We start from the raw sequence: 10,702 nt of genomic DNA on the forward strand, positions 1-10,702 counted from the left end.
TTTTTGTTGAATGATTTATCAGTGTTCTTGGAACATGTGCCTCTTCGTCACCGTCAAAACAGTGTTTCATGCATGCTAGTCCCACCTGGGAATTCGCGGCAGATACCTGTCTAATGAAATTAGATTGGCAATTTTCCAAGGCACACACCGGTTCGCGATTTACACATGGCTTTCAAAATTCCACACGTATATGATTATATAACAAAAGTATGCAGGCAACAAGCAGAAGTCATACAAAATGACGATAACGAAAATGTTCGCAACACTGGGCAAGGCGAAGCCCGACATAGAAAGTGTAAGAGGCTTAAACTTGGCGGCGATCAAGCATGCGACCATTCAAGTGACTTAGACTGCTGTTGTAGTGGAAGCTACTAGAAATAGGGCATAATCTGCTGTACTGAGCCTGGACTGACAGAGGCCCTGTATATATTTTATATACACTTATTAACATGTTTAACATGTAAAATGTAAATATCCTTTACATCATGACAAATAACATACCACTGCATACAGTGACTCTGACAAAAGACAGCTTGTCCTCTCATCAGAGAGGGCGCCCCACAATAACAAGACCGTAACTGTCAAACGGTAATAAATATGTAATTACGAGCCCCAAATTTGACTCGACACCAAGACTGACTGACTGACCGACCGTCAGTCTCATTGTTTTTTACTTTGACTTGAACTGACAGTTCAGGCGTAATCCGTAACTTGCGGGGTCGAATACCTCCACTGTGACCCTGCAAGTCGTTGAAGGCGACGAAAAGGGAAGTCTCAAATCTGAGACAGTAAAGTACGGTCGCGAGTCCCAAGGGACTCGGAACCGAGAAAGACTGCGCTGACAAAGACCAGCAGCATGTACAAATGAAAGACCCGTCCTCTCGTTAGAGAGTGTGCCCCACAAGAAAGACAAGACCATAACTGTCAAACAGTAATAAGTATCTGGTCATGAGCCCCAGATGGGTCTCGACATCAAGACTTGCTGACTGACCGTCAGTCGCAATGTGACTTTGACTTTTTGACTGACAGTTCAGTTCAATTAGAGCAGTAGTAGTGTTGTCAGAAGTCGAGAGTGTCCAGTCGAAGAGAGTGATATGTTGTAACAAGTTGTCCAATAAATTCGATCATCATATTCAAAACCCGTTTTGTAAGTCACTCAAATCCTTAATAAGTGACTATCAGCGCCTTTCCTTTGTCTGAGAAAGAAACGGGTTTATTGGCTTTAGCCTCAAAGTTGAAAGAGGCAACGCTATGGAGGGCGTACGACCTTTGACTTTTGACACGTTTTCCTGCATGAATCAGTTGTTAACCCGTATGCGTACTGGCTGGAGGGTGCTGTACAGCGAGATATGCCTAATATGTAGAGAGATACACGAGATGCTTCAGAAAAGTGAATCGCTCTTAACATGAAAATAACAATATACGTAGCTTCACAGCTGAAGATACGTATAGGCGCACATGGACCCGGGGGCATTACCTACTGGATATATTTCGGGCTACGAGCGGGGCTCACATCCAAGTGATATGATGAAAATATCTCGGGGTGTCTTTGTGAATTGAAATTCTCTTCCGAAATAACTTCGGACTTTTAATAATCTTAGCTCCGAAATGAATACAACTATTTTATTTGTAAAGAAGAGACATTTTCCCAATTCAGTTTTCAATTTTACAGGTGTTCCATATGGTGCCCTCCCATAACACCGAAAATGCCGCGCATGAGCGAGAATGTCTGCGTTAGCTCTGGTAAGTGATTTTCTTCACAGATTATCATGGTTTCGTTGCAGTAAGGGGTGCACTTGATTCTTGACGTAGTCCGGTGTGATGAAATTAGGTGATCGAGGGAGCCACAGAGTGACTCCTGATCGACAACTTCAGATACCGGAAGTACTGTGAAGAAGCCGACCCGTTTTACGTACCCATGAAAAAGCGGTAAGATGCCTGCTAGTTGATAGATGATACTTCACCTAAACAGATTAACATCTTGTTACGGCTGAGGTAGACCTACGGGAAGTGCTGAAACATATCCAAATGCGACCTAATTTAGAAACTACCCTGGATCTATTATGTACGCACATTCATTTATATTTTTTAAATATGATTTAGCCTAAGACGGTAAATTGTACAGACACACCTGACAACAAAATGCAAATCAGTAGTTCTACTGCTCGGTTTGTAACGGCGGAACATGTGCCAAGGCTTTGTTGCACCTTGAAACGCTGTTTTTACATTTTACTGACTTATAAACAGTATTCAGCAGAAAATTAAATTGTAGTAACGATTCACCTTCTCGCTTCTTAGGACAAAGGTTATTATCATTCGCCGGACGTTTACTTGAAGTTTCTAGTAACTACTTTTATCACAACAATGCGTGAGGTATGTAGCATAATGTATGACATACTGATGAATAAAATGTGATAGCTTAAAGAAATACCTACACGGAATTTGCTAAATGTTTCGTTTAAACACATTTTAATCAACCTAACTAGTTTCATGGGTATCCCAAACTCTATTAGAATATTGTACAATACTTCCCTCCTAACTGAATCATAGGTTTTCTTGAAGTCTGTGAATAGCTGATGTACTGTCTCATCGTACTCCCATTTTTTCTCCTGATTCAGGAGGAAATTAAGAGGAGATTGAACTCGGGTAATGCTTGCTACCATTCAGTCCAGAACCTTTTGTCTTCTCGTCTGTTGCTCAAAAACATAAAAATTACAATATACGAAACTATAATTTTGCCCGTGGTTCTGTATGGGTGTAAAACTTAGTCTCTGACATTAAGGGAGGAACACAGACTGGGGGTGTTTGAGAACAGGGTGCTGAGGAGAATATTTGGACCGAAGAGAGATGAAGTGACAGGAGGTTGGAGAAAACTGCATAATGAGGAGCTTCATAACTTGTACTCTTCTCCAAGTATAATTAGAAAGATCAAGTCAAGGAGGAGGATGTGGGCAGGTCATGTAGCACGAATGGGGGAGACGAGGAATGCATATAGGATATTGGTTGGAAAAGTCTGAAGGAAAGAGACCACAGGGAAGACCAAGGCGTGGGTGGGTGGACAATATTAGAATGGATCTTAGAGAGATAGGATGGGATGGTATGGATTGGATAGATCTAGCTCAGGATAGAGATAGTGGAGGGCTCTTGTGAACACGATAATGAACCTTCGGGTTCCATAAAATGCTGGGAAATTCTTGAGTAGCTGCAGAATTGGCGGCTCTTTCAGAAGGGCTCAGCTCCATGAGTAAGTGAGTAAGTAAGCTTAAAGAAATTCCGCCACTCATAAGACTGAACTACATTAAACTTATAATTATCATAATTATCGTAGAGCTAGAGTGTATCAGGGAATCACATATTAGTTTATTATCTAAATGTTAAAATTAGTGCAATGGTAAACGGATTTGGACGTTGTGGTCACCATCTCATTCTGACCACTCTCTGGCAAACTTTCCGGAAGTCGAAATACCCCGTTCCGAAAAAAAAAACGAAATCTTTAACTCGTTTTATAGCTCAGTGGTTCGTATAAATCGGCTCCCTAGCCACATTGAAACATATGCAACAAAACTCCAAACTTACTTAGTATTTTTTTTATTGCTAGTGGGGTGGGACTAACTCCCTTGTACTGCGGCCACTTCTGGCCTATTGTACCAGCCCCAGATGATAGGTGAGGGTGATTGTGGAGCAATTGGTGGAATGAAGATTGGCAGTAGAAAACCTGCCCCAGCTCCACTTTGTCCACCAACAATCCCACTTGACCAGACCCGGGATCGAACCCGGGCCACCGCTGTGGGATCTTTTTTAGGTAAATGATTTATTTACCCATGTCCATTAGAATAATTTTATGCTTTAGACCTGTTAAAATTGCATCAGTTACGTAAGAGAGGTTATCAGTTTAATGCACTGTTCCTTATTCGAGTTTACCTTGGCCCTGAATTCTGTGTTTCTGTTTCGGAAATTGTGCTTCGACTTCCTGCTCAGTATAACACAGGCTTCAGTGTTCATTGTCTGCTCTTTAAGTACAAATTGCCTGTCTGATAGATGCGCTTCGGCTGCTAACGCTGTTAGTAGGAACGTTGAGGTATTTGGAAACAAAACCATTTCTCTTAATCATGTGTGTATTTATTAATTAGTAATTAATAAAATATTGGAGAGTTGAGTCTTCTAGGATATAACGCCGTGTAGGCTGTTGAAAGTTAACCGACGTTTCGATATTAATTGTATTAAAAATTAATGTGTTTATATATACACAATGTATGCATACACACACACATACCGCATCATGATTGGCGGTAATTTGGTAATTTTCTAAATTATACACGTGATCTTACTTTGATATTTATGTGAATTGTGTTTGTTTTGTGTCTCTTTACTTACTTTATTATTGGCCATTGGGTTGGTGAATAAGCACGTAAATACATGAAATATTAAAGTGAATTATGTATAAGACAATATAAAACTTCCGTCCGAACCAGTAATTCATAATGTCATTCACTATAAAAACCGGATACGGAAATTTTATCTTCGTACGAACATCATAGTTGGAAGCAAACTCTCGAAGACAACGCACTACGTTCTTAATTAGTGAGAGCATTGCTCTTTCCGCCAACGCAAGTTGTCAGCGTTTGTGTACTTTCTCCAGTTAACAAGATATGCTTGGAACGGACTACTTGTTTGTACATCATTAGTCTAAATAGAGAGAGACTTAACATAGGCAGTGACTTATCGGCCGGCATATTTCGCAAGTTCCTAAACAGTGTTTCATGTCCCACCACAGAGATCACACACTCCCAGGTCGACTTTTCCATTCCATAATCTATTAATAATGTGGCGTGCCGCCAGAAAGCCAGAATAGTTTAGGAGATGAGGGTTGATTTCCTAGGCAACGACCAGCGTTCACGCTACAATGACTAGCAATCTAACAGTGCAGTTTCCACAGTGACAAGAGACAATATTTCTGTTGAAACGGAATACCAGCAGACCGTTGTATAAGAATCGCCTAAACAACAAATGCGTTGCCCCGGAAATGGAAGGATATCCATGGAAACGAACATTGCCGGCGGATAGAACACATGAAACGAAACCCTTGAACAATATATTCCATAGTCAGTCCGAGTGCACGCTACAAGAGTCAGTGTAGCTCCGACGAGAGTTCAGTAAGATTCAACTATAGCAGAAGTTAGTTTGTATTCGACTCTAGCAGGAGAGAGTTCTTATCAGAGCAGAAGTGTTGTAAGACACGTCTGACGACGTTATAAGTTGATAACTGTAAGTGTGAGTGTAAAAGTGACTGTTCAATAAATATTCGTTCAGATCCGAGAACCCACACAATTTCTTGTCGCGTTTCGTAGCAAACACGCGACAATATTAAAATCTCCTCTGCATTCATCAAATGTAGGATTTTGTTTTGAATATAATAATTAAGCTTCCCTTCGGATTTCGGTGCCAAGTTCGTTGTTTCCTTCTTTCCTAAACGACATTGCGTCAGCCGCTTAAGGAATGCAGCGAAAAACAGGTTATGCTAGAGACTGAATTATAGAGGCGTAGGGTGACGTGAAGAAGCGGTAGCGATATGTATAAATTTCTGCGTTTCAGTGTGCTGTCTTGCTCGACAGTTGGCTCAGGGGTTGCTTTCCCTCCTAATTTCGCGCTGTAACCATATTAACATTGTCGCGTGTTTCCTTGGTAACGCGACAAGGAATTTACGTTGGTCTCGGATTTAAACTAATATTTTTTGGACGATCATTCTTTGCACTCATAAATACAGTTATTTGTCCGACTTTCAGGCAGCACGTCACAGAATTATTAACTGTATGATATAAAATGGTACAAACGTGTCTGCTAGTCAACAGATGACTTATAGAAAATTAGCAACTACTGCTTGATATCTGTACAAGGTTTCAGGCCGTAATGCATGTGGTTACGTTAGTCAACTTGCACATTTGTAACATAAGCGGAATAGTTATGATGGAGATTCATTTCATTCATTCATCCATCAATGGCTTTACAGCCCTTTGTTGAGCCCTGGCCTCTTCTTCAGGTTCGTAATCTTTTTTTTTTCCTTTATTTATACAGGCGGTAGACCATAGCCCTGCCGATTAAAAGTTGCGTTTTTACCCCTGAGGCCCACATTCAAGTCCAGCTGAATTCATGTGGAAATCGTAGTGGATGAAGTGTTACTGGAACGTATTTTTCTCCGAGTTATTTTCCGTTTTACCTTGCACTAACCATCATTCTACTTACCGTAGTTCCATTTTCATCTGCTACCTCGTCATAGCCCCTACCAAGCAGCACACTGTCACTCCTCTGTCTTTAATTCGAGGGCTTCTCTGCCCCGTCACTTTGCTGGTCACAAGGAACTCGATTTTTAGCCTACTTTCCTTAATTTGAAGCAGCAAAAGGGGACTTATGAGCTGACCTTGCTCTCTGTGTTGCTCCCCTAATCTTTTCCTTTCCTTTGCGGTTTGTGTCGTATCAAAGGAAAGCAGGTGATCATTCCCTGAACATCTTGTTTATATTGTGACGCTGGTGAGGAGTGTAAGCACATCTGAGGCTAAGAGGGAGTATACTCTCGTATGCTTGAATTTTCATAGAAAATAATGGTGGTTGGTAATGTGCTTTGGCCTGCTTAGGAGAGTGACATTTATCACGGTAAGGGTAATACAGATAGTTTTAGTATCTAACTGACTGCAGACTGCTCCTAGATATGTGGCCTCGGCACGGACCGCACAGAAAACACCACTTCTAACATATCTTCTATTGTTGCGTGCGTGTCTGTTGCGATGATCACGTGACGGCGACTTAGCAATTATTTGCAGAGCTGCTCCCTAGCAACAGCTGTCTCTGTTGGCTTTACAATCCTGGCTTTCAGCAGACATACCACAATATATATATAATATATGTGTGCAGTATCTGTATTAGAGGACATTCTATAGCCATGCATTTGTGTTGTGCATCTGTGTAGGTCTGTGACGTCACGCCATATCTGCTTTCCGTACTTACACAGCTTTAATTTTCAACTATACAATTAGTTTCAGCGATGTGACGGAGAAAGGAGGAACAACATGAATGAAAGGGACAAAGTAAAGGAAGAAAGGGAGTGGAGGATGAAGATACGAAAGAAATTGTTCTAACTAAATTTCGGCTGGCTTTTGCAGTAGTAAATTCTAAGCGTCTGCACCAGCAAATAATGAACATTAAGGACGGCGAGTTAATATAAAATCACAAGGTACAAAAAAACTCCGTGGTTTTAGTCCGCAAGCGAACTATACCGACCGAGCGACCTCCGCTTGTCGGCGAAGTTAGTGCATGTGGTCAGAGTTCCTGGCTACAGATCTAAATGTCTGGGTTCGATTCCCGGCGCTACCAGATTGTCTGAGAAGTAGGTGGTCTGGAACGGGGTCCACTCAGCCTCGTGAGGATAATTGAGGAGCTATTTCAAGGAAACAGCGACTCCGGTCTAGAAAACCGAAATTAACGGCTGTGGGGATTCGTTGCGCTGACAACGCGATACCCTATATCCGCTAAAATTGGCAAAATCACAAGGTACACATTTGACAAATATGTGTGAGCCTACCCAAGACTAGAGTGCGCCTATTTACGTTTGGTTTCGTAAGCAGAGATAAGATAGATGCGTAAATATCACGAAACGGTCGTGCCATGTCTGCCTCGCTTTTTGAGGTCGTAACAGTGGGCGTGTCCACATAACGCACGCTCACTCCGAATGAAATTTTCCATCGTGACTTCCAAGAATTGCCGCTTTTTCAAAACAAAGCTGTCAAAGATACCCGCTAGACCGCATGTAGGTACCGCTCCTGCTGTATTTGCCGTTTTCACCAATCCAGACACAACTTCATACAGAACTCTTACGTTCCATGAATTAATTGGACTTTCAAATCATAGCTTATCACGTGACCGCGCTCAGGTGGTTCGTCGCCGGCTTTCCACTGAGGCGACCCTGATTCGATCCCATTTCAGGTCACATACATGGTGTGAACAAGGTGGCATTGGTGTAGGTTTTCTACGAGTATTTCGGTCTCAATTCACAATTCTCATTCGACCGGCTGCTACATATCCAACAATCACCCGGGGCAGATACGGTAATTATACTAGCACCAAGAGGAATCAGTCCCACCCGAGCCCACGTGTTAAAAAATATTATCACAGATTTTGGTGTTAGAGGGCTCCCCCCCCCATTCCGACTCCAATTTTCCCACAACTTCTTGGTTTTTCCATTTGCTGCGTTTCGGGAACGTATCTCCGCGGTTGGCACCGGATTCCTGTGTAGTAAAATTAAGCATTCCCTTCGAATGTTAGCACTCAAAATATTCATACAGTTCATTTAAAGGAAAGGAAAAGAGAATGCAAAGAAGACGCAAATATTGGGTGAGTCAGCATGAGTCACAACGGATGCATCGTTGGATATGTTGTGTAACCTCTCACCTCAGAAATCATTTAAATGCTTTTGACTCACTTGCTGATTCACTATAATATCTGATATTCCTAATAAGTGAATCGCTTCCTCAGCATCGGTAACCCAGAGTGTCCCTTGCAGTGTGTCCAGGTATTACAGGCCGTGAGATCTCGGCGCATGGCAGCGCTTGTCATCGCGTCCCTGACACTCTTGCATATACTCGTACTACGTTAGCTACTTGAACTCATAGTATCTGGTGATCAAAACGTGTGGATGGCTTCATGTGGACCAGTCACGCACTGTCTTACAACTTAGTCCCTGAAGAAACTGGTTGAAAGTTCCTCCGAAGCATTGACACTTTAGCTATACTTCACTTACTCTCAGACAATCACAGGCTATGTGCGGAGCGATTTTGAAGCCTACACAATCATCTGTCCACCTCGAGCCGCAGGAATATTCAAGCAGCGTCCTCCGAAAGAGCAATACGTGAGGCCGCGCCGTAGCCCAAGCGGTTAGTTAGTTAGTTATTGGAGAGGGTGGGTTTCCCTATGCACTTAGACCTGTATTGGTCCATTGTGCTTCCCTCTATGATTTCTACCAGTCTATATCCTACCGGTATTGGTGCTTACCATCAGTCCCGCCCAGCCAGCGAGACCGGCTCTACTAGCTGAGAGGTATCTATAATGCTTCCCCCATCTACCAGAGGTATTAGAGACTGCTGTTGGGCGGGAAACGTCCGTAATTTGGCTCAGTGACCTCCTTTGGAGATATGAGGTTCTTTTACGTGCCGTAAAGCTACGACACGGGACCCACAGCTTAAAGTCCCTCCCGGAGTACTTGTTCCCTGATTCTTTCCGCCCTTAAAAATTCGACGACCTCCGCCGGGTATTTGAACCCGCGTACTACGAGTCATGAGGTGGGAACGTTACCTNCAAAGTGACGCTGGGGTAGGTTGCAATCGCTCACTTTGTTGTTCTGTGTTGCCCCTCTCGTTCAACATCACTTGTGACTGCCTTTTGCCCGACTTTACGTCACTTATTAGATCTTTGTCTGTATCCCTTCCTTTCCCTGTGTTGTGGCTCACCTGCACCTCGCGTCTGGACACCTCCACTGGAGTTACTGTCCTCCTCCCTCTGCTCGTGGATGGCGAGACGTTAGGCGGGAAGGAGGAGAATTGTGTTTGTTGGTGCTGGTAGGCGGGAGTTCGTTCCTGTACTACCATTAGGTGTCCCGCAAGTAGGGAGAGACGGGAGTATCTGGGTTCTGCTCTGTAATGTGTAGAGATGAGTTCTTATCCCGGGTCATATACAGGCCTGGCTCAGGCAGGGCAGGAAGAACCTTACGCTTTCACGTAGTAATTATTTAATGCACTTCAACTCACTGAATACAATGGAACCCCTAATGGTTACACTTAATTATATTTAGCTTGTAATACTTTTACTGCAGGGACATAGTTGTAATTTTGTGTCTGACTTAGCCGAAAGTTGAATGAAGACTCCTTTAGGTGGAAGGCACTCTCTCTGAATCCTGAGGTCCACGAATCACAAACTCCAAGAGAAATCCACTCCTCCAACCTGTGCCATTGGTTAAGTTTTCAAACTAGGAGTTTCCCTAAGTTTGTGAATTTCCAGTCAGGTTGCTTTGCTATGTGATTATGGCAGTTGCTGACCTGACGCTAAGGTTTACAGCGACTTGATGCATTACGCTCAGGGGATGAGGCTCCGGCCCTCCCACTTCTAAGTTATAGCTGTTCCAAGCTGTCAGCTCTCAGATTCTCAAAGACTTCCCGACTTTGCTGAAACTGCCAAAATTCCAGGAAATGTACCAGATGTTACTTCCTGTCCACATAGCAAAACTTGAACTATGTCACTTCTGCGTGTAAAAGTTGGCTATCTGCCGGATCTCTTTGTATTTACGTGATATTAACTTAATATAGATTTAATTAATACAAAATAGTCCACAAAATTATGATGAACGGTTACAAGGTTTTCTCCCAGTACTTCGGTTTCCCCTGCCAATCTTCATTCCACCAAATTCTCCATCATCAGAATCACCCGGGGCAGGTGCAATAAGCCAATCAGTGGCCGCCGTGCCGAGTGGACCCAACTGGAATCCACCCCCCCCACTATTCGAATTAAAATAAATCCAATATGTAGTGTGTGTGTGTCCTTGACAAGGTGCTGCACCCAAAGGATAATGCATTGGAGGAAAGTGATCAGTAGGGCCCGGATTTCTATGACATGTTATATTTTTTTCCTAGGGTTTATTCCTATTTTTAAATGTAATTATGCA

The sequence above is a fragment of the Cryptotermes secundus genome, unplaced genomic scaffold (assembly GCF_002891405.2).
Source record: "Cryptotermes secundus unplaced genomic scaffold, Csec_1.0 scaffold468, whole genome shotgun sequence".
In the NCBI taxonomy this organism is placed as follows: Eukaryota; Metazoa; Arthropoda; class Insecta; order Blattodea; family Kalotermitidae; genus Cryptotermes; species Cryptotermes secundus.